The following is a 26,211-nucleotide window of genomic DNA, read 5'->3' on the forward strand; positions in this document are numbered from 1 at the left end:
TTTGGTGTGATGTTACAATGTATGTTTCATCATTTTTGCATCCTTGTGATTCATAACAGACATCTATGGTAGAAACTCCTAAAATAAATTGAACTGTAAAATGACTGCTTGCAGAAAAGGTGATTCTGAATATAATATTTGTACAGTTGAATCATACAAACTCTGGCATATTCAGTGGCTTAGAATTTAAAAACATTTTGTTTTTATTCTTTTTCATCTCTACAAACAGCTGTGATTGTGGTGAGTTAAAGATTATGGGGTGAGTTGGCATAGCATTTGCAAAGAACAAAAACTAGCTGTCATGCTAGGATGTGGTTCTGTTAAAAGGTAGTTGTCATCTTCCCACTGGCATGAGAAATGAGGACTGGAAGTCACCCTGAAGCCAGACTTCTGTGATGTACAACTCAGCTCTAAAATCACAGCTGCTAAGTCTCCAGAATGTGCACAAAGCAATTACAGCTTTCAGCAAATCAGTCATTTAGATCTGACCTGTGTCTAGGACAGAATAAAGTTTTACCAGTCTCTCCGTACTGTTTGATCTGTTGTGTCTGATTGAGTCTTCATGAAACCAATATCAAAGAATGAAGCAGAAGTCATGCAGGATCACAGAATCCAACTGATCTACTGGAACTAGAAGATCAAAATACATTTCTCATTTTAATAGATACTCTTTGACAACTTAAAAAAGACTTGTCATTTTTGTATAAGACTAAAGGTCTAGTTCCATTCAGCCTATCACAAGCTTAGGTTAGTAAACTATTCCCAGCCATAGAATTATAATAGTTATAAATCAGCAATAGAGAACCTCTGGTTTTCCAGGTGTTGAACTAAAATACACCAGCTTTACTCTGTGTTGCCTGGGGCTGTTCAAGAGTATACGCCCATGAGAAGATTGAATTGCACATCAGTTGTGCATGCAAGCTCTCCTTGGGTATTTGTTTAAAATAATAATACATGGAAAGCCATGGTATGACTAGATTGTAATTGTCTCAGCATAGTTCCTCATCACATGCCTTTTCCTAGAGATAGTTTATATGGTCACTAATAAAGGTAAAGGTAAAGGTTCCCCTGCACAGGCATGCTAGTCGTTTCCAACTCTAGGGGGCGGTGCTCATCTCCGTTTCAAAGCCGAAGAGCCAGTGCTTGTCCGAGGACATCTCCGTGTTCATGTGGCCGGCATGACTAGACACCAAAGGCGCATGGAATGCTGTTACCTTCCCACCGTAGTGGTCCCTATTTTTCTACTTGCATTTTTACGTGCTTTCGAACTGCTAGGTTGGCAGAAGCTGGGAGGAGTAACAGGCACTCACTCTGTTACGCGGCACTCGGGATTCGACCCGCCAAACTGCCGACCTTCTGATCGACAAGCTCAGCGTCCTAACCCACTGAGCCACCGCGTCCCTGTTATCATTAGTTCGGTCTTATTTATATTTAATCATAGTGGCATCTTTTCACTCTGCTCCTTGACTTTCATAGAGCATAATGTAATTAAGTCTTTCTTACTATGGTTGTTGTTGAAGTTAAGTGACACTAAAGGTGATATCACCAGATTTATCCTTGTTTGTAGAAAATGCCATATTTTTAACAAGCTTTCTTTTTTATAATATGTTCCTTCACATTTTTCTTCTAATGGAACTTTATAGTATACCATTGAAACTATAGAGTCTATTGCCTGAGCCAGCCTTCTATAATTGATTCTGCTATAATGAATTATTATTTATTTCTATCCTGCCTTTTTACATTCTCAAGGAACTGAACATAATCTAATTCTCCTGCCTCCTATTTGTCCCAACAATTCTGTGAGATGGTTTGAGCTGAAAAAGAATGACTGGCCCAAAGTCACACTGTGACTACTGTATCATGCCTAAGGGAGGCCTAGAGGTCTCATATGCTCCTATCAACTGTATTGAGAACTATTTTTTTAAAAAAATTGTGTAGTCTTCTTCTCAAATAGTACCACATCCATATTTAAAAATAACCCCAAAGGATTTGATGGGCACTGCAAAACTGGATGTGAAATCTCTCTGTCATTTCATTTGGTGGGGTGGGGTCCCTTTGGTTGATCTTTGCCCACCAGGTTTCTGAGCGTTACACCGGCCTCAGGCTCAAGGTAGGGGCGGGGGAGTGGCGGTAGTTATCAGGGAGACCTTATGTCCGCGGGAGACCACCGTCCCTCAGATAGTCGGGTGTGAGTCTCTCTTTTTGAGGTTTGGTTCGGGGGCGCAGTTGGGCTTGATGCTGGTGTACGTTTCGCCTAGTCACACAGCGGCAGCCCTGCCTGAGCTACTCGATGTCCTCTCCGGTTTGGTGATTGAGTTCCCCAAACTTTTAGTTTTGGGTGACTTCAATCTACCATCCCTGGGAGGGTCATCTGAGTTAGCTCGGGAGTTCATGGCTTCCATGACGGCCATGGACCTGACGCAGGTAATTTCTGAGCCAACTCATTAGGGAGGCCACACCCTGGACCTAGTTTTTTTATCTGGACGATGGTTGGATGATCTTGGTGGGGGCTCTCCATTTATCATGCCCCTGTCATGGACCGATCATCACCTCCTGCGGCTGGTCTTCCGTTTTACCACCCCCCGCCGTGGGGATACGGAACCAATTAGATGGTACCGCCCAAGGCGCTTAATGGACCCTGACGGGTTCCAGGCAGCGCTGGGATCCCCACCTGCCTCCGTCGCTCACAACTCGGCGGATGCCTTAGTGGAAGCCTGGGAAAGGGCAGCCACTGAGGCACTGGACCGAGTTGTACCCTTGCGGCCCCTGACCCGGTGCAGATCCCAACGAGCTCCATGGTTTTCCGTGCAGCTCCGGGAGATGAAGCGTCGGAAACGGGGCCTAGAGAGCTGCTGGAGGTCCAGCCGATCCGAATCCGACCGGTTGCGGTTAAGAACCTATATTAGGTCTTATCTCGCTGCGATGAGGGTGGCGAGGTGTAATTACTTCTCCACCCTCATCGCGTCCGCAGATAACCGCCTGGCCGCCCTGTTTAGGGTGACTCGCTCACTTCTTAATCAGGAGGTGAGGGGGGATCCCTTGCAGGGTCGTGCCGAGGAGTTTGGTCAGCATCTGTCGGATAAAATCGCTCGGATTCGGACCGGTTTGGACTCCAGCTGGGCAGAGTCTGATGATCAGGACACTGGCGGTCTTGTCAATGTTATCTGGGAGGAGTTTGATTCTGTGACCCCTGATGAAGTGGACAGGATTATGGGGAGGCTGAGCTTCACCACATGTTTATTGGACCCGTGCCCTTCCTGGCTGGTTTATGCAGCTAGGGAGAGGACACGAGGCTGGTTCCAGGCGGTGATATCTGCTTCTTTGAGTGAGGGTAATTTCCCCACCGTCTTGAAGGAGGCGGTGGTGAGACCCCTCCTCAAGAAGCCAGCCTTGGACCCAGCTGTGTTGAACAACTTTCGTCCAGTCTCCAACCTTCGCTTTCTTGCGAAGGTTGTTGAGAGTGTGGTGGCGCATCAGCTCCCTCTGGTCCTGGATGAAGCGGATTATCTGGATCCGTACCAATCGGGTTTCAGGCCCGGGTACAGCACGGAGACGGCATTGGTCGCTCTGGTGAATGATCTCTGGAGGGCTCGGGATAGGGGATGTTCCTCTGTCCTAGTCCTATTAGACCTCTCAGCGGCTTTCGATACCATGGACCATGGTATCCTGCTGCGGCGTCTCAGGGGATTGGGAGTGGGAGGCACGGTTCTTCGGTGGTTCTCCTCCTATCTCCTGGGACGTTTGCAGTCGGTGTTGGCAGGGGGGCAGAGATCGGCCCCTAGGTCTCTCGTTTGTGGAGTTCCTCAGGGGTCAGTTCTCTCGCCTCTCCTGTTCAACATCTACATGAAACCGCTGGGTGAGATCATTCGTGGTTTTGGAGTTGGGTATCATCAATATGCTGATGATACCCAACTTTTTATTTCGACCCCAAACCACCCCAGTGATGCCCTCGCTGTGATGTCCCGTTGCCTGGAGGCGGTTCGGGTCTGGATGGGGAGGAACAGACTTCAACTCAACCCTGACAAGACTGAGTGGCTGTACATTCCGGCATCCCGGGACATTCAAAATGTTCCATCTCTTTTTATGGGGGGTGAGTCTTTACCCCCCGTGGATAGGGCGCGCAACTTGGGAGTCCTCCTAGATTCGCGGCTTACCTTAGAAGATCATATGGTAGCCGTGACGAGGGGGGCTTTCGCCCAGGTTCGCCTGGTGCGTCAGTTGCGGCCCTATCTAGACCGGGAGGCCTTGTGTACGGTCACTCATGCGCTCGTGACCTCTCGTCTTGACTACTGCAATGCTCTCTACATGGGGCTTCCCTTGAAGACCACTCGGAGGCTCCAACTGGTACAGAATGCGGCCGCGAGAGTTGTCTTGGGAGTTTCCCGGTACTCCCATGTTACACCTTTGCTCCGCGAGCTGCATTGGTTACCAGTTGTCTTCCGGGTGAGGTTCAAGGTCTTAGTGATGGTTTTTAAGTCCTTACATGGCATGGGTCCAGAATACCTCGGGGATCACCTGCTGCCGGCGTCAACTCCCCTCCGCCCTGTGCGTTCCCACAGAGAGGGCCTCCTCAGGGTGCCTCCGGTCAGAGAATGCCGGCTGGTGGCCCCCAGGGGGAGGGCCTTCTCTGTGGGCGCCCCGGCTTTGTGGAATCAACTGCCGGTTGAGCTCCGGATGGCACCGGATCTCCGCTCCTTTCGGCGCGGGTTAAAGACCCACCTATTTGAACAAGCTGGCCTGGCCTGATGGGGAGTTAATTTGGGTTTTAAATATGTATATTTTATTGTTTTATTTTGGGCATTGATTTAATTCTATTTTAACTTTTGTATTTTTGTATTTTTATTATATGCCCTGTTCACCGCCCTGAGTCCTTCGGGAGAAGGGCGGTATAAAAATTTAATAAAACTAAACTAAAACTAAACTAATTTCACTGCACCAAACCGGATGTACTTGTCAGATGTATCTCAGAGTGACAAGTTTGAGAGGAACTGCCAAGCTTTCATCTTCCTGCAGTTCTGCTACAAGGCCAGAGGTGGAATGGGGCTTCCCAAATATAAAGTTTTCTGGCAGCCCTAGACCAAGGACTGAAATGTAGAGTAGATTGGAGCTGCTGGCAGGTGGCAAAAGTTGACTGTTGTGAAATAAGTCCTTCCCACTTCACTTGACCAATACTTCCTCCCTCCCTCCAATGTGTTTTGACAAATAGCAAAATTTGGTGCCCCAGGCATTTGAAAACTTGCTCTTGTTTCAAGTCCATAGTACCAAGACCGGTCAGTGGATGATTTTCCCAACAGATGATGTTTAATGGGAGGCAAAACAAAGCCAGAGAAATTGTTTTCTTTAAATTCCCACACAAAACTGCAAGAACAGTACCATCTTCAGCAGTTAGGCAGTGAAATTGATGGTGGCATACATTACCACACACCAACTATTTCGCAGTATACCCAGGGCCTGTTTTGTTCCAGCAGTCCAATGAAACTATGTAGGTTTCAAACTATGTCTAATTATTTGAATGTTCATCATTATCCTTTCCTTTGGTTCTTCCTCCTTCTAAGACCTCTTGGATAGTGAGAGATGCATTTCAAATTTATTTATCTCAGAATGCTATAAGCTGATAACATAAAAATAAACAGTGTCAGGGTTGTTATATTGTTAAATCAGGATATGTTCATACAGTTTCTCAAAAAGAACTTGGGTTGCTATAGTAATGCTTCAAAACTGCCCAAAATGTATTCTTAGGATGACACCCAGTGGCTAATGTAAGCAATAAATATTGTTATTTTTACATTGCTGTATCATATTACACACACACACACAGAGACACACACACACACACAAGAGAGAGAGAGAGAGAGAGAGAGAGAGAGAGAGAGAGAGAGAGAGAGAGAGACAGAGAGAGAGAGAGAGACAGAGAGCAGAATCTTATCTCAGCACAGAATAAATAAATAGGTAGTTAAACTTCAGGCGAAAAAATCACCCCAATAGCCAGCTACAAATTTCTTGTGAAAATTAATTTCTTGCAAAAAATTAAATGCTCATTTGCTGGTCTGTAACCATAATAAAGACTGATTGATGATTAAAAGCTCTTGTTTCTTGGTAGTTTTAAATTGAATTAAATTTATAATTTTTTTTAAAAAAATGATATTGCAATTAAATTTCCTTTTTGTTACTAAGGATGGAAACCCTATGTGTATGACCAGTACTAGAAAAATAAAATGTTACTTACTTTTTGCATGTCTTGCAATTAATGGGTAATGACTCTTTGTCATTTTGGGTTTTTTTTTTGAATACTTATGCCAATGTGATATTTCACTTTTTGGTTTTTAATAAAACTACAGACATGCTATTGCTATTATGGTCAAAGGCCAGCCTGCAGAGGTTCCCAATCACTTCCTGCAAAGCATTTAAGGAAGTTCCATCCTTATCACAAAGCTTCTCTCCTGTTTCCTGTACTCTTTTTGTCAAATTTGCTATCCCTTATTCTTAAGAGGAAAAGTGCTGGTAAGAGTTAATATGTTTTATAGCCCAGTAAATTTTCAGTGTTAAGTCTTAAAGATTAGGCCACTTTAATATCTATTGTACCCAGCTCTATTCATGATATATTTATATTGATAGATTAGCTAAAAGAGCGAAAATAAGCGTTAGGCTATAATTGAATATGGTCAGAGCAAGTGTGCTTGAGATTCTGATTGCACCTATGGCATATTGTCTAAAATATTTTCAGTTCATTTAATGCATACTCCTGCATGGAACTATTGGGTCATCCAGTAATTTAAATTGAGTTTTATGCTATTGTAGTAATGGATTTTAATGGAACTTGACTATACGTTTGCTTAATGGACACAAAGACTTATGCATAGAATAGACAGCATTAGTTAATTCATATCCAGATCAAAACATGTGTTTCTTCCAGGCTAGGATCTAGAACATGTATTCTGGACAGAGGTATTCTGGGATGAGAAGAATAGAGAAATGCAAAGTCAGTAATAACAGTAGCCATTGTGGCTTCGCTGAAGGAAGGGGGGGGGAATTGCTGAGATAGGTGGGCCATTTGCATGGTTGACAGTATTGGGGAGGTAAGGTGAAAGAAAGGAGACGGATAGATGGGCTGATTAGGGATAAGATAGTTTAACCAATCAAGTATGAGGCTTTAGCTACAAGGAAGGTGGGCACTGGGAAGATTGGATAGGGAGCATGCCACACACATGAGCAAGGAAAGACAATTCACACTAGAGTTATATTGATCAGCTGTATGATTCCTCCATTTTTTTCTTTCAAGTTTTTTATTGGCCCTGAAGAACTTCCAAATTGCAGTGTGTGTGTTTGTGTGCACGTCCATGCTTGCACATGTGCGTGCGTGCATTAGGCAAAATGTATTAACATAATGCTTACTTCATGTAAACTCCTATTTCTGGATCAATATCTGCTGCAGTTTTACAATGGTATTCTTCAAGTTTCTTCCTATTTTATTATTTATTATTTGTCTTTTAATGTTTGCATCCTCTTTCTTTCAATCAGTAACACTCTTGAAAAGTTAGAATTAAATATTTTTAAGAACAAAAAAAATAGAAATACCATATGCATTTATGAATGATGCATAGAGGACAAAAAGTATGGGTAAAATGATATTTACATAAGCATACAAAAATTACTTCATCAGAAAAAAATCTAAACTGAGAGAAGGGGTCATACAAATGGTGTATTGAAAATAAAATGAATTAGCTCATTCACAGACTTGAACTTCAGGTCTTTGGCTGGTAGGCAAATCCTGTCATGCTTTGCCAAATACTATATAGAACTTTAAACAAGAGAAAATTTCCTGTACTTTACACTTACGGTTTCACTTTAATGGTCCACCCTTCCTGTTCCCTTTTTGAATTGAAGCCTTTTTAAAAGCTTTCTGTGAGGATTGCTTTTTAATTATTATATTAACTTGCAACTGCTGGAATCAGTATGAGGAATAGATCAAATTTCCTTTCCTCCTTCAAGCTCTATATTGTATTTTTAGATTTTGGGGAGAAAGAAAAGGGAAATTCTGCTAGATAGCTACAAAGTATATAAAATTATGTTTATGCAATACTCCATTGAAATTGACTAAAATACACTGAAAATAATTTTATGAAGATGGTTCTTTCCACTAATACGAGATAAGAAAAGACTTTTCAGCTTAATCATGGCATGCTTTTCTGCTATGCTAATACTCTAAAATTTCAATGTGATATATATTGCAGATATTAGGCATATAATGTAAAATAATAAATAAATGAGAATCTGGAAAAGTAAAGAAAAATCTTGGATATGAAAGTCTATAAATATTAATAGATCAGAACAAACAGGGCAGCAGGGGTAGTGGTGAGTTGCTCTATAGTGATCTTCATCTGAGATCTTCATCTGAGACTCAGAAGTTATTTTCCATCCAGACAACCTATTTGTTAGGTAATAAAAATATGATAACTAGAAGCCGATATGTTTAGGAGACACCACCTACTATGGGATGAAACTATCTCACAGAAAGATTTAATTTTAATTACGGTTTTCAGAAGTAATAACAGTAACTCTGTATAACTCTAGCGCAAAAACTACCCAAAAAGATTTAGTATTAACTCTGAGCTATATACTGAGCTCATTAAATATGTTAACATTGAGCTAATGTCAGGATTTTTTTTAAAGGGTTTTATTGGTTTTTATAAGGATGGGGAGGAAAAAAAGGGGGATGGGGATTGGGGTTAGAATACAGGGAAGTTTGGACTAGGGATTGGGGTTTCCCCCGATAACATTCAATGTTTGGCAAATAGCATATTGTCTGGGTACATGTATATAAATGAGAATATTAGAGTTAATGATTGGTAGCAATAATAAATATAGTAAATTATAATAAAAATATATTGTTTTCAATCCATAATATTTTTCTTACTAGAATACATTCAAAAATACATATCACCTTCCTTTCTCTCTAATTCGGTTATCTAGCCATTGATAAAATTTAGTCCACGTTTTATAGTAAACTGAATCCTCTTTCTAATGTCAGGATTTTTTCCAGGATTTTGTATTTATCAGAATTTCTGCTGGTATTTTTATTTCATAGTTCCACAGTATTTGTCACTAATTCATAACATTTTATTTTCCAGATCAAGGCTTTTTTTATTTCAATCTTGGAAACGTACCTTAAGAACTAAACAGTTCATTTTTGATAGTGCTGATTTGTTCTGTGGTCTGTAGAGTACAGAAGCACATTGTTCTTAATTCCCTCGTCACCTTTCTTTGCATTCAGATCTTTCCCAGACATCTATTTTAACATGTTTTATATACTACCTTTTGTACCAAAGGATTTTCAATATTAAAGGCATTCCAAGATAAAGATACAGTGCAAACATTGTAAAGTTTCTTCACATCCAGATAGCAAACAAGAACAGGCCTCAGTCTTACGTATTGTGGGTATGCCTCTGAAGAAAATTAATTTTAAAAAATACTTTTACACCTTGCCTTCATCTTCCAGACAGGCAATCATATAGCACCCAAGGTAACCTGGTTCTTTATAGAAAACACATGGTGAAGCCAAAGTAGTAGTATAATTGCTACTGAGTTGCAAAGTCATCTCAAATTCAGTTATAGACTTTAGCATAAAACAGGACTAAACCAAATATATTTTCACTAATGTTATTATTAAATTGTGCCAATTAGTAATGTAAATGCATTCCAACATGATTTCCTCTTGAATGGAACTGAATAAAGTTGCTCATTCTCAAGGATATTCATGGCATAATGAACACAATCTGTAAGTGAAATTTGGCTAACATTAATTCTAACTGTACAAGATGTCTGAGAGGTTTCTCCCACTTTTGTTGACTTTTTAAAAAGACTCTCCCTACTAATGATAACACTGCACTTTTTTCATAACAGCATTTTCTGCAATGACCACTTAACCACATGTTGGTTGCCTAGTATCAACTATCACTTTAAAATCGTATCAGCAAGCATCTCTGCTATTCAGTTACATGAAAATATATATTTAAAAATTGGTATTGATATTACCAATCAAAGACAACATATGCAGTTCATGGTTAAACTGTGGAGTCCTTACTGCTCTCTGACATTTGCTTAAAGATGTTTCATTACCCTAACCATGAAAATATCAACAGCATCTTCAAAGGAAGGAAGGAAATTCTGGAGGGAAGAAGAAAACAACACACTATCCTCATCAGCAGAGGAAATGGCAGCAAACTGATAGCAAATCTATTGAAAAACAGCCCACATTACTAAGTGCTCCAATTCCAAAATAACAACCCAACCACCCCCAACAGGATAAGAATGTTATCCAGATGAGTGTGAATAGAATAGAGTAGAATAGAATAGAATAGAATAGAATAGAATAGAATAGAATAGAATAGAATAGAATAGAATAGAATAGAATAGAATAGAATAGAAGCTGGAAGGGACCTTAGAGGTCTTCTAGTCTAGCCCCTGCTCAAGCAGGAGAACCTATACCATCTCAGACAAGTGTCTGTCTAGCCTCTTTTTAAAAATCTCTAGTGATGGAGTGCCCACGATTTCTGGAGGCAAGCTGTTCCATTGTTTAATTGTCCTCACTGTCAGGAAGTTTCTCCTTAATTCCACTTTGTTTCTCTCTTTGATCAGTTTTCAACCATTGTTTCTTGTCCTGACCTCTGGTGCTTTGGTGAATAATGTTACCCTCTCTTCTTTGTGGCAACCCCTCAAATACTGGAATACTGCTATCATGTCTCTCCTATTTTTTCTTTTCTTTAGACTAGCCAAATCCAAGTTCTGCAGCCGTTCTTCATATGTTTTAGTCTCCAGGCCTTGGATCATCTTAGTTGATCTTCTCTGTATTTTTTCCAAACTCTCAACATCATTCTTATGATATGGTGACCAAAATTGGCTCTAGTATTCCAGGTGTGGTCTTACTAGGGTTTTATAAAGTAGCACTAATACCTCACGTGATCTTGATTTTATGCTCTGAAGACCTTTTTATTTGAACAAGCCGGCTGTTCTGAACCAGCCCTCTTCTCGCACCCCTAATCAAAAGAAGAGTCTGGAAAGCGTCCAAGACCAAAAGGCTTCTGCCAAGTTTTAATTACACTGTTACAAAAATACAAGAGCTTGACTTCTCAAACGGAAAAGTTGCTTTCAGCAACCAGCCCCTCCCCAAACACTTCTTTTATAGAGAGCTCAGGGCGTGGTCTCCCTGTGCCTCCTCCCGAGGAGTCCCATAGCCTTTCTTTGTTTGTCCCTGCTCGTCTGCCTCCTGCGTCGGGCGTCCTTGAACAGGGCCAGCTGTGGGTCATCATCCTCCGCACTCTCGGGCTCACACAGCTGAGAAGAGGTTCCCGGCTGAGGACTCTGCAAAGCCTCCAAATCATCATCAGCCGGTTCGTTTCCCTCCTCCCCCACATCTGAGTCCTCCGATACATCGGACCCGGCTGTCGGACCCACAGGCTGGCCCTGAGTCACAACACTATCCCGCACCGCAGGGCCCTTCCCCCGGGTCTGCCGATCCGGATGCGGTCGGGATGGGAACTGTTCGTGAAAAGCAGTCACCAACGCAGGGGCATGAACGGCGGTCGCGTCTTCCCATGTGAAGTCCTCCGGCCCGTACCCTTTCCACTCGATCAGGTACTGGAAGCGACCTTTCAGCCAGCGGGAATCCCTGATGCTGGCGACCTCGTACTCGGGGGGGCTGTCGCCATCACGAGGTCCTGATGGGGGAGGTTCCGCTTGGCGAAGTGGACAAGCCGGTTGTTCGGGGACCAACAAGGACCGATGGAAGATGGGGTGTACGCGCAGGGAACGTGGCAGAGTTAAACGATAGGCGACCGGGTTGATGACGGCCTCGACTGGGAACGGTCCAAGGTAACGGTGGTCCAGCTTCCTCGCCGGCCGAGTGGATGGTAGGTTCCTGGTGGACAACCAGACCCGATCCCCCACCGATAATGGAGGCGTATCCCTTCTCGACCGATCGGCGAACCTCTTGTAGTCGGCCTTGGCCTTCTCCAGCTGCCGTCGCACCAACCGATGGATCGCCTGTAACTCCGCCATGAATTCGTTCGCTGCCGGCTCCGGTGAGTCCACGGGAGAAAGGGGGAAAAACCGAGGGTGATAACCCACATTGGCCAAGAACGGTGTCATCTGCGTGGAGGTGTGCTGCGAGTTGTTAAAGGCAAACTCGGCTATGGCCAAATAGTCCACCCAATTGTCCTGCTGCAGGTTAACGTAGCAGCGCAGATACTGCTCCAAAATGCCGATGACCTTCTCGGTACCCCCGTCGGTCTGAGGATGATGCGCGGACGAGAGGCAAACCTTAATGTCCAACGCCCGCATCAACTCCTGCCAGAAGCGGGCTGTAAACTGGGCCCCCCTATCGGAGACGACTCTATCGGGAAGGCCGTGCAGCCGGAACACCTGTTGGATGAACATGCGACTAGTGGCGCGAGCTGACGGTAAGCCGCGACAGGGGATGAAGTGCGCCATCTTGGTCAACATGTCCACCACCACAAACACTGTCGTGAAGCCGGAGGATGGGGGTAGATCCGTCAGAAAGTCCATGGACACAGCCCCCCAGGGTCTCTTGGGCGTTGGCAAAGGCTGCAGTAAACCAGGCGGGGCCCCTGTCACTGACTTGGCCTGCCTGCATGGGACGCAGGAGGTGACATAAGACTGGACATCGTGTCGGACTCGGGGCCACCAGAATGTACGGGAGACCAGGTTCAGAGTCTTGAACAGGCCAAAATGCCCCGCAGCCGGGTTATCATGACATTGGCTGAGGACGAGTCCCCTGAGTGGCCCTCCTGGAACATAGAGCCGGTCACGATAATAAAGGAGTCCATCCGTGACCGACCAAGGCGAATCTGGCCCCACCTCTTCCTTCCGCTGAGCCACCCACGCCTCCTGCTGCTGCGCCTCCCGGATCCGAGCCCGTATATCCACCGGCTCCCGCACCGCAGCAAAAGACTCGACGGGGATCACGGTCCTGGGCGGAAGCTTGTCTTCCACTCGGGTGTACTCGGGCTTCCTGGACAGAGCATCCGCTCTCTGGTTGTGCCCGCTTGGTATGTACCGCACCCGGAAGTCAAACCTCGCAAAGAAGAGGGACCACCGGATCTGGCGTTGGTTCAAATTCCGAGCGGTCTGCAGGCTTTCCAGATTCTTGTGGTCCGTCCGGACCTCGATTTGATGCCGCGCCCCCTCCAGATGATGCCTCCAAGCCTCGAACGCCGCCTTGATGGCCAGCAGCTCCTTCTCCCAGATGGTATAGTTGCGCTCCGAGGGATTCAATTTCCGTGAGTGATACGCGCAAGGGAAAAGGGTACCGTTGGGCGTCGCTGCCTGGAGTAACACGGCCCCAATGGCAATGTCGGAGGCGTCCGCCTCCACGACAAATGGCCGTTGCGGGTCAGGATGCTTCAAGATGGGCTCCTTCATGAAGGCGTCCTTCAAAGCTTGGAACGCCTGTTGTTCGGGGGCGTTCCACTGGAACCGAGTCTTCTTCTGCAGGAGCCGGGTGAGGGGGGCTGTCAAGGCAGCAAAGCCAGGGATGAATGTCCGATAGTAGTTGGCAAATCCAAGAAGTCGCTGAATATCCTTCACGCGACGCGGGGGTTGCCAACTCTGCAACGACTCAACTTTACTCGGTTCCATGGCGATGCCCTCAGGAGAAATGCGGTGACCCAAGAAATCAATGGTCACCTGGTAGAACTGGCACTTCTCCAACTTGGCAAACAGCCGATGTTTCCGGAGGCGCTGCAGGACCTGACGGAGATGCTGATGATGCGCTTCACGCGACGGGGAGTAAATCAGGATGTCGTCCAGGTAAATCACAACAAACTGGTCCAACAGATCCCGAAAGATGTCATTCATAAAATGCTGAAACACAGCGGGGGCGTTGGTCAGGCCAAACGGCATCACCGTGTACTCGAAATGTCCATAGCGAGTACCAAACGCCGTCTTCCACTCATCACCCGGCCGAACCCTGACGAGGTTGTAAGCTCCACGCAGGTCCAGTTTCGTGAAGATCTTAGCCTCCCGGAGTCGGTCCAAGAGCTCGGGGATGAGGGGCAGCGGGTAGCGGTTACGCACCGTGATAGCGTTGAGTTTCCGGTAGTCACAGTAAAGCCGTAACTCGCCCGACTTCTTTTTGACGAAGAGCACGGGCGCAGACACTGGCGAGGACGAGGGCCGGATGAAACCACGAGCCAAGTTCTTTGTCAGGAAGTCCCGCAATGCAGCCAACTCGGGCTCCGACATGGAGTACAAATGCCCCACTGGGAGAGGCGCATCAGGGACTAGGTCAATGGAGCAGTCGTAGGGCCTGTGCGGGGGTAATTGGTCCGCCTCTGACTCGCTGAACACGTCAGCAAAGTCGGACAGTTCGGGAGGCAAGGAAACCCCTGGGGATCCCTCCACCTGGCCGGCACAGATATGGCGGGTGTGGTCCACGCACTGCAAACTTGGGAAGGTGACCAAGTTCTGAGACCAATAGATCTGTGGATCATGCGCCCGGAGCCACGCCAGTCCCAAGACCACGGGGAAGTGCAGATCCGAAGTGACGTAGAACTGAATGGCCTCCACATGGATACTGATGGCCATACACACGGGTTGCGTGGCGGCCGTGATAGGCCCGGACAGGAGCACTCGACCATCGATGGTCTCCACAAGCATGGGCGGATCCACTGGACACTGGGGAACAGCCCATTTGGCCACAAAGGCCGAATCCATAAAGTTAGTGGTAGCCCCAGAGTCAATCAAGGCATGGACCGGAATCCCCTCTGGCTTGCCAGGGAGGATCAGTCGTGCCTCCAAAATCAAATGCCGCAGAGGTTCACAGGCACCGTCGGAACGGCGTCGCTCGGCGTGATCGTTGTGGGTCGCCCGATCTGTCACACCGTCTAGATCGGGCTCGGGCCGTTTCCCGATAGCAAAGCAGGGGACTTTCTCGGGGCAGGCTTGGTCACTGACGCCCGCTGACGCTTCTTCGGGCAAGAAGCAGCCAAATGTCCAGGGTCCCCACAGTAAAAACACAACCCCTCCGATCGTCGTCTGTCCATTTCCGTCACCGATAGACGGGACCTGGCGGCACCCAGCTCCATTGGCTCCTCCCTCTGGACTGGGGGCTCACGCACAACAGGGGCGGCAGGGGTCTGTGGGGTGGCACGGCGACTCTTACGCTGCTGCAGCCGGGCATCGATCCGCAGACAAAGATGGATCAGCCCATTCAGGTCTGAGGGAATGTCCACGCGAGCCAGCTCATCCAACATCTCCTCTGACAAGCCATCCTGAAAGGCATCCACGAGCGCAGCCTCATTCCAGGCGGAATCCTGGCTAAGCAGCCGGAAATCGCTGATATAGGCCTGTAGAGGGCGCTGACCCTGCCTCAAAGCTTTCAGGCGTCGGGTGGCCGTCTGCGCCTTAATCGGGTCCTCGTACATGAGGCGCATATGGTCACAAAACCCCCCAAAGTTATCCAACAAAGGGCTAGGCTGTGCCAACAGAGGCGTGCCCCAACGAGCTGCATCTCCCGACAGAAGGCTCAACACAAATCCCACCTTATCTCGGTCAGTGGGGAAATCAGCTGCTCTCACGCTGATATAAAGCTGGCATTGTCCCAGGAAGGCAGGAAACAGTTCTGGATTACCAGCAAATTTATCCGGCATAGCTATCTGACATTTCCTCCTGGGTGGGGGGGCAGCATGTACCTGAGCCTGCAGTTGTGCCACCTGAGTGGCCAGCAAGGTGAGTTGCTGGTTGAGCTGGGCATGCTCGGCAAGAAGCTGCTCCATCGTAGTATTAAGGGGTGGGTGGCTGAAAGCAAACTGTTCTGAACCAGCCCTCTTCTCGCACCCCTAATCAAAAGAAGAGTCTGGAAAGCGTCCAAGACCAAAAGGCTTCTGCCAAGTTTTAATTACACTGTTACAAAAATACAAGAGCTTGACTTCTCAAACGGAAAAGTTGCTTTCAGCAACCAGCCCCTCCCCAAACACTTCTTTTATAGAGAGCTCAGGGCGTGGTCTCCCTGTGCCTCCTCCCGAGGAGTCCCATAGCCTTTCTTTGTTTGTCCCTGCTCGTCTGCCTCCTGCGTCGGGCGTCCTTGAACAGGGCCAGCTGTGGGTCATCATCCTCCGCACTCTCGGGCTCACACAGCTGAGAAGAGGTTCCCGGCTGAGGACTCTGCAAAGCCTCCAAATCATCATCAGCCGGTTCGTTTCCCTCCTCCCCCACATCTGAGTCCTCCGATACATCGGACCCGGCTGTCGGACCCACAGGCTGGCCCTGAGTCACAACACCGGCCTGGCCTGATGGGGGATGTGTTGGGGTTTTTTATTGTGGTTTTACATTATTATTTATTGTTTTAGCTCGGGCCCTGTATTTAATTCTCTTTTAATTTTTGTACTTTGTATTTTATATGTGCCCTGTTCACCGCCCTGAGTCCTTCGGGAGAAGGGCGGTATACAAATATAATAAACTTAAACTTAAACTTATACAATCTAGGATTGTATTAGCTTTTTTGGCTGCTGCTGCACATTGCTAGTTCATAGTCAAGTGATCGTACACTAGGACTCAAAGGTCCCTCTCACAGTTATTATTTTTGAGCCAGGTGTCACCTAATCTATACTTATGTCTTTGATTTTTCCTACCTAAATGTAATACTTTGCTTTTCTCCACATTAAAACTCATTTTGTTTGGCCAATTGTTCCAGTTTGTCAGGATCTTGTCAGGATCCACTTTGTCAAAATCCTGAGTTTGTCTTCTGGGGTATTGGCTATTCCTGCCAGTTTAGTATCATCTGCCAATTTGATGAATTCCATTATATGTAGAAGATGAGAAATATTCAAGTCCATTTTACAAAAGAAGAAAAGATAAATACTCAGTGTGAGTTCCTCAATGGAACTGCATCTACATTGAGAGAAGTGTGTAGTGGGGTGCCCCAGGGCTCTGTTCTGGGCCCAGTGCTCTTCAACATCTTCATCAACGATTTGGACAAGGGGATAGATGGGGAACTCATCAAATTTGCAGACAACACCAAGCTGGCAGGAATAGCCAATACTCCAGAAGATAGGCTTAAGATACAGGAGGATCTGGACAGACTTGAACACTGGGTACTATCTAACAAAATGAAATTCAATGGTTAAAAAAGTAAGGTAAGGTTCTACATTTAGGCAAGAAAAACCAAATGTACAGGTATAGTATAGGTGGTAACTTGCTCAATAGTAGTAACTGTGAGAGGGATCTTGGAGTCCTACTAGACAATCACTTAAATATGAGCCAGCAGTGTGCTGCAGCTGCCAAAAAAGCCAACACAGTGCTAGGCTGCATTAGCAGAGGGATAGAATCAAGATCATGTGAAGTATTAATACTACTTTACAATGCCTTGATAAGGCCACACTTGGAATACTGCATCCAGTTTTGGTCATCACAATGTAAAAAAGATGTTGAGACTCTAGAAAGAGTACAGAAAAGAGCAACAAAGATGATTAGGGGACTGGAGGCTAAAACATATAAGGAACGGTTGCTGGAATTGGGTATGTTTAGTTAGGGGTCAGCAACCTGAAGCAGCAAAAGAGCCACTCGGAACTGGTTCCACCACACACACAAAAAAGTGGGAGCCGCAAAATGTGCGCGTGCATGCGTGCATGCACGCGCATGTGTAGAACAAAGCAAAACGTGCACAAGCCCTGCCCCTGTCCACCACTAGTATTGACGGCTCTGCTGTCCTGGCTTTTCCTCCCTCAGAAAAAAACTGCTCTCCCCCCGCCCTGCGCTCTCTCTCTCTGGGACTTTTTTCTTTCTGCCTTTTGTGAAGGTTTGGGATCGGCTCCTGCCCTGGATCGCTTGCACTGTGCCGATCCTCGGCAGCCCCAACGCCCGAACCGCATTCTGAGCCGTGCACACCTGTCGCTGCCTGGTGCCGCCAGCTTACCCGGGGGGGACTCACAGGCCGAGCCGCGCAAAGATGAGGAAGGAAACAGCCTTTCAGAGGATCCCACCCAGGCCCCCTTCGGAGGCAACAGGCCCTTCCCTGGCTGAAGGAAGCCTCGCGAGCATCTCCTGCAGCGCAGCTCCCCCAAGCCAGGAGGCACCTGTGCGGTGGCGGCGGCGGGTCTCCCTGGTGATGGGCACTGGGTCACAGTGCTGCCTTCAGCCCGGGCACCACCGGAGCCACCTGAATGCCCTGCCCCTCCCCCCGGGACCTCCAAACCTTCGACGCCCCATTCTCTCAATGGGAATGGGGCGGCGGAGGTTCGGAGAGCTGCTGCCTTCGTCCACGTTTCTTTCGGCCCTGAAAGAAACACGGACGAAGGCAGCAGCTCTCCAAACCTCTGCCACCCCATTTGGAGAGCTGCTGCCTTCGAAAACAAACACGGATGAAGGCAGTAGCTCTCCAAATGGGGCGGCGGAGGTTTGGAGAGCTGTGCGGAAGGCAGCAGCTCTCCAAACCTCCGCCGCCCCATTTGGAGAGCTGCTGCCTTCGTCCGCGTTTCTTTCGGGGCCGAAAGAAATGAGAAGGCAGCAGCTCTCCAAACCTCTGCCACCCCATTTGGAGAGCTGCTGCCTTCGTCCACGTTTCTTTTGGGGCCAAAAGAAATGCGGATGAAGGCAGCAGCTCTCCAAACCTCCACCGCCCCATTCTCTCAATGGGACTTTTTTACTCTCACTTTTTTTTCAGAACTGCACATGGCGGAGGAGGACTGGAGCTGCAGGAGACGGCTTAAAGAGCCGCATGCGGCTCTGGAGCCGTGGGTTCCCGACCTGTGGTCTAGTTTAATGAAGAGAAGGACTAGGGGTGACATGATAGCAGTGTTCCATCTCAGAGGCTGCCACAAAGAAGAGGGAGTCAAGCTATTCTCCAAAGCACCTGAAGGCAGGACAAGAAACAATGGATGGAAACTAGTCAAGGAGAGAAGCAACCTGGAACTAAGGAGAAAATTCCTGACAGTTAGAACAACTAACCAGTGGAACAACCTGTCTCCGGAAGTGGTGAATGCTCCAACACTGGAAGTTTTTAAGAAGAGACTGGACAGCCATTTGCCTGAAATTGTATAGGGTTTCCTGCCTGAGCAGGGGGTTGGACTAGATGACCTCCAAGGTCCCTTCCAATTATTATTATTATTATTATTATTATTATTATTATTATTATTATTATTATTATTATTATCATTATTATTATTATTTTCCTCCAAATACACTGAACAGTGAGGGTTGTTATCCTATTTCTCTTAAATGGGAATAATTCTGTAACCTACAGAAATATACCAGATAGAACTGTAACATAACAATTTACATTTTCTTAAGCAAAAATAACCCAATCGCTTTTTCCCTAAATTGCAAAACGAACTGTACAGATTTAATATTTTTTCTATTCCCAAATGTAATATTTATTCCCCTGAGAATTTATGGATTATATAACACAGAAAAAAGGCAAAAAATTATAAGGGAAATATCTATTATCAGCAACACTACTGAAAATGTAGAAATACTCATATAGAGAATTCTTTTGTAATGTGATCCTCTGCATGTCCTGGCATATAAGGCTCTTTGGGTTCAATGTGGCTTACTCTGAGCAATATACTCATAGAACTGAAACCTAAATCAGAGAACTAAAAATAATAATAAACGGATTGGCGTCTTTTCCTGGATTTTATATAACCAACAGATAACTTTCATTTTTAGCAGCAGTTGCTAGGTTTCCTTTCTGGTTACCTAGCAACTTAATGTAACCTACTTTCTAAAGCCATGTCTTAAATGCACAGGAATTAGTATGAGTTTTATTCAGGGTGATTGTAGCAGTCTCCTCAGTAGAAGATTGCTTTTGAAAACCATACATTTAAATATATTGCCTGAAAACATTTCTTCAATGTGTTACAGTTCTAAATGTGCATGTAATAAATGGGCAATTAACTATTCCAGAATAACAAATTTGTTTTAGGATTTCAGTGATGTTTGGTGAACTTGTCCCCTTGTACCTAAATACATGCTCTGCTAAAATCCTTTTCCTTCTGTGTCCCTCTTAAACTGCTTTTATCTCATTCCCAGGTCACGAGTGACATAGACTTAGGTCACTCTTAGCTGTGTAAATGTTAAAATAATATTTTCGCCATTACTTGAACACCATCCGAGGGCAGCCTCAAGCCATACAAAAATCTGTTAGACATTGTCATATTTCTTTAGAGGCAAATCAGATTATTTAAATCAGGGATTTAAAACAAATAGGAGAAATGGGATAGGAATTGGTAACGGGGAACAAATTTTGTGCTACAGTAGTTTTCTGATTATTCAGTGATAGGTAGATAACACTAATATAAGATAAAGCCCTAACTATGCATATGAATCATAATATCTAATTGCATTGTTGCTGAAATGGTATAAATAAACTATGCAAGGACAGTGAAAAATAGCCAATGTTATCAAAACTGACAAATCTGATTTCCAGTTAAGGAAGAGGTAAAAGATGTTAAAAATGAATTCTAAGCAATATATTAGTTCTGTAAAACAATTTCCTTCTTTCTCTAAAATACCTAACTGTATGTTCAGGAACTCTAGGCTGGATCAGTAATGCTTTTCCAATCCTCATCTTTCACATAAGAACATTTGACAATTTCTGTTTTTAATATGATATTTGTGCATTCTATCTACATTTCCTTTTCCAAAGAAATGATGCCTTTTTAAATAGGCAAAGTGGAGGATCATAATAGAAATCCATTTTCCTCAGAGTTCAAATAATACTGTATTGAAAATAAGAAATCCCACAGTTTGCATACTATTTTATAAATATTTCTGAGTGTAGTTAAGCTATTGGTTCTATTATTATTATATCCATTCAAATACATAAATTAAAAAATGGAATACTGTCCTTGGGTTATCCCTGTTAGAAGAGAAGACTGTCAGTCAACTCTTCTGGTGCCTTTCACATACATTGGAACTACTGCATTAATTCATTATTTGCTAGTTGGATATTATTAATTGGATGTTAGTTGGATATTATTATTAATTATTAATTAATTATTATTATAATTATTAATTATTAATTAATTATTATTATTAATTAATAATTAATTGCTGGAAATTCTGAATGCTTCATTCTAGTACACCTAGAAGCATCAAATAAAGGTAGTTCTTGACTTACATTCATTTAGTGACCATTCAAAGTTACAACAGCACTGGAAAAAGTGACTTATGACCATGTTTCATACTTATGACAATTGTAGCATTCTCATAGTCATGTGATTTACATTCGGACACTTAGCAACTGACTCATATTTATGACCATTGCAGTGTCCTGGGGTCATGTGATCACTTTTTGCAACCTCCTGACAAGCAAAGTCAATGGGGAAGCCAGGTTCACTTAACAACCATGTTGTTAACTTAACAACTGCAGTGATTCATTTAACAAATGTGGCAAGAAATGTCATAAAATTGAGCAAAAGTTACTTAACAAATGTCTCACTTAGCAACAAAAATTTGGGGATCATTATGGTCATAAGTCAAGGACTACCTGTAGTTAAAGTTGCTCTAAAGTATTAAAAATCTAGGTTAACATGAAAACTGGCATTAACATTATAATATGCTTATTTTGACAATACCATAAAGTTAAAATGCATGAATTTATTCATTTGTTGAATGTTATGTAGAGTACCTTGTATTTCTTAATGCACAAGCAGTGTATAATGAATGAAAAGCAAGTAAAGCAGCAGCATTGGTTACTAACAATACCACAGGCAGGATTAAAAATAAATTTCTAAAATTGTGCTGGGAAACAATTTTGAGAATAACATTCCATCATTGTTGGAAAGTCTCTTGCCCCTTTTAAAGTCACTTTCAAATGGGGCTTGCCCCAAAATAAAGCTTCAACTGATGATCTTAGAGAAAGTGTACAGAACTTGAGATTAGGGGCCATGGATGTTCTTGAAAATTCTTTTTGTAGTCCCCAACATAGCTCTATCATTGCCCTTCTCCTTATAATAGAAAGAAAGTAACTTTATCAACTTTATTGAATGAATGCTAAAAATAATTCAGTTTTCAAAACCTGACTATTTATCCTGTTCCTGTCCCTTTTCGGGCGGGGGGGGGCAGAGAGGATAACAAATAATATGTTATTTGAAGTCAAACTATGATTTTCCACTGTAAAAAGTTATGCAACACTGTTCCAAATGATGTCCAACTTTATAAGGAAAGATACATTCAGATACAAAATAAACAAAATAGGATGCAACAAAAACCATAACTGGTACAGGTTTTCATTTCATTTCATTTCATTTCATTTCATTTATTGGATTTCTATACCGCCCTTCTCCCTAGGGACTCAGGGCGGTTCACAGGGCATATATAAATAGGTATACAAAAATTAAAAGAAAATTAAACCATGCCCAATTAAAATACAGCAATAGTAAGATAATAAAACCAATTTAAAAACCCATATTCCCCTTCAGGCCAGACCAGCTAACTCGAACAAGTGGGTCTTCAACCCACGACGGAAGGATCGGAGGTCCGATGCCATCCGGAGCTCAACCGGCAGTTGGTTCCATAGTGCCGGGGCACCCACAGAGAAGGCCCTCCCCCTGGGGGCCACCAGTCGACATTCCCTGACTGGAGGCACCCTGAGGAGGCCCTCTCTGTGGGCATGCACAGGGCGGAGGGGAGTTGACGCCGGCAGCAGGTGGTCCTCGAGGTATCCCGGACCCATGCCATGTAAGGACTTAAAGATCATAACCAAGACCTTGAACCTCACCCGGAAGACAACTGGTAACCAATGCAGCTCGCGGAGCAAAGGTGTAACATGGGAGTACCGGGAAACTCCCAAGACAACTCTCGCGGCCGCATTCTGTACCAGTTGGAGCCTCCGAATGGTCTTCAAGGGAAGCCCCATGTAGAGAGCATTACAATAGTCTAGGCGAGAGGTCACGAGCGCATGAGTGACCGTACACAGGGCATCCCGGTTCAGATAGGGCCGCAACTGGTGCACCAGGCGAACCTGGGCGAAAGCCCCCCTAGTCATGGCTACTATATGGTCTTCCAGGGTAAGTCGTGAGTCTAGGAGGACTCCCAAGTTGCGAGCCCTATCCACGGGGGGTAAGAGCTCACCCCCCATAGAAAGCGATGGAACATTTTGAATGTCCCGGGATGCCGGAATGTACAGCCACTCAGTCTTGTCAGGGTTGAGTTGAAGTCTGTTCCTCCCCATCCAGACCCGTACCACCTCCAGGCAACGGGACATCACAGCGAGGGCATCACTGGGGTGGTTTGGGGTCGAAATGAAAAGTTGGGTATCATCAGCATATTGATGATACCCAACTCCAAAACCACGAATGATCTCACCCAGCGGTTTCATGTAGATGTTGAACAGGAGAGGCGAGAGAACCGACCCCTGAGGAACTCCACAAACGAGAGACCTAGGGGCCGATCTCTGCCCCCCTGCCAACACCGACTGCGAGCGTCGCAGGAGATAGGAGGAGAACCACTGAAGAACTGTGCCTCCCACTCCCAATCCCCTGAGACGCCGCAGCAAGATACCATGGTCGATGGTATCGAAAGCCGCCGAGAGGTCTAATAGGACCAGGACAGAGGAATATCCCCTATCCCGAGCCCTCCAGAGATCATTCACCAGAGCGACCAATGCCGTCTCCGTGCTGTACGCGGGCCTGAAACCCGATTGGTAGGGGTCCAAATAATCCGCTTCATCCAGGACCAGAGGGAGCTGATGCGCCACCACACTCTCAACAACCTTCGCAAGAAAGCGAAGGTTGGAGACTGGACGAAAGTTGTTCAATACAGCTGGGTCCAAGGCAGGCTTCTTGAGGAGAGGTCTCACCACCGCCTCCTTCAAGACGGTGGGGAAATAACCCTCACTCAAAGAAACAGATATGACCGCCTGGAGCCAGCCTCGTGTCCTCTCCCTAGCTGCATAAACCAGCCAGAAAGGGCACGGATCCAATAAACATGTGGTGGAGCTCAGCCTCCCCATAATCCTGTCCACTTCATCAGGGGTCACAGAATCAAACTCCTCCCAGATAACATTGACAAGACCGCCCGTGTCCTGATCGCCAGACTCTGCCCAGCTGGAGTCCAAACCGGTCCGAATCTGAGCGATTTTATCCGACAGATGTTGACTAAATTCCTCGGCACGACCCTGCAAGGGATCCTCCCTCACCTCCTGATTAAGAAGTGAGTGAGTCACCCTAAACAGGGCGGCCGGGCGATTATCTGCGGACGCGATGAGGGTGGAGAAGTAATTACACCTCGCCACCCTCATCACTGCGAGATAAGACCTAATATGGGTTCTTAACCGCAACCGGTCGGATTCAGATCGGCTAGACCTCCAGCAGCTCTCTAGGCCCGGTTTCCGACGCATCTCCCGGAGCTCCGCGGAGAACCATGGAGCTCGCTGGGATCTGCACCGGGTCAGGGGCCGCAAGGGTACAACCCGGTCAAGTGCCTAAGTGGCTGCCCTTTCCCAGGCTTCCACTAAGGCATCCGCCGAGTTGTGAGCAATGGAGGCAGGTGGGGACCCCAGCGCCGCTTGGAATCTATCAGGATCCATTAAGCGTCTGGGGCGGTACCATCTAATTGGCTCCGTACCCCCACGGCGGGGGGTGGCAAAACGGAAGACCAGCCGCAGGAGGTGATGATCGGTCCATGACAGGGGCATAATAAATGGAGAGCCCCCACCAAGATCATCCAACCACCGTCCAGATAAAAAAAATCAGGTCAAGGGTGTGGCCTCCCTCATGAGTTGGTTCAGAAATTACTTGCGTCAGGTCCATGGCCGTCATGGAAGCCAGGAGTTTCCAGGAGTAATAAGGAAGATAAATTCTGGGGGCCAAGGATCAATATCTGAAAGTTAAAATCATGGTATAGCACAGATTTTGGGAGGCAGCAGATAGGTTGGTTTTCAGAAAAGAATAATGGTTCTCCTGTTAGATAGCCTGGAATCAATGAAGGAAATTAAAATTTGGGATCTCTAACAATAACCAAAGGGCTGTCTCAAGAAAATTCAAAACTCACAAAGATTATAAAAAGATATAAAAATGAATTGTGGAGTTTGGTATAAGGGAAATCCTGGGTTATGCAGTGATGGAATAAGGGAAGGAATGAAGCAAAATAAGTGTAAGGTAAAGGTAAAGGTTCCCCCGCACATGCGTGCTAGTTGTTTCCGACTCTAGGGGCCAGTGCTCATCTCCGTTTCAAAGCCAAAGAGCCAGAGTTTGTCTGAGGACGTCTCCGTGGTCATGTGGCCGGCATGACTTGATGCCAAAGGCGCACGGAATGCTGTTACCTTCCCACCGTAGTGGTCCCTATTTTTCTATTTGCATTTTTACGTGCTTTCGAACTGCTTGGTTGGCAGAAGCTTGGCAGATTTTCTTTCTGGTATTTTGTTTTGTTTTGCTTTTGATGGAGAAGGAACAGTTCTATGAGTTGGGAATCCTGCTGGATGTATAGTTCCCACTGGAACAGCAGATGAAAGCCATGGCCTTTGCTCAGCTCTGGTTGGTATACCAACTATAGCACTATCTAAGACAAAACAACTTTACTATAGTGACTCAAGGCCTTCTCACTACTCTTCTAGAATACTGCAATGTGCTCTAAATAGTTGTCCTTAAAGACCATTTAGAATCTGTAGTTGGTTCAAAGTGGCCCCTGTATTAGTCAGATATAATGCCCTGTAGGCATTATATCTGCATTGACGGCACTGCTCTTATTACCAATAGACTTCTGACAACAATTTAAAGTGCTGATCTCTACCTATAAAGTAATTCAAATCCTCATTCTCTCACTATACTAGTTTGATATGCCAGGACAAACTGCTGGTGCTTCCCATCTTCAGGAGGTGAGGGGGAAAAACATTCCGAGAACCTACTTCCCACTAGTAACACTGGCACTTTGGATTGGCCTCCCATTCGAAATTAGATTGATAATTTTTGTGACTGCCTTGCAAAAGGAGCTAAAAACAAGATTTCCTAGAGGGTGCTTTGAAGTTAATGAGTTTATAAATTGCTGGATTTCTGATGTTTTACCGTAGTTTCCGGCGTATAAGACTACTTTTTAACCCATGAAAATCTTCTCAAGTCAGGGGTCGTCTTATACGCCGGGTGCTGAACATTTAGGGACAGGGCTGGCTGGAAAACCTGGAGCGGATCTCCCATTTAGTCTGCGCAGGGAAAGCGGGACCAATTGGAGAAGAAGCTGCAGTCTGTGATTTTTTACAAG

The sequence above is a fragment of the Vipera ursinii genome, assembly GCF_947247035.1.
Source record: "Vipera ursinii genome assembly, chromosome: 7".
Classification (NCBI taxonomy): Eukaryota; Metazoa; Chordata; class Lepidosauria; order Squamata; family Viperidae; genus Vipera; species Vipera ursinii.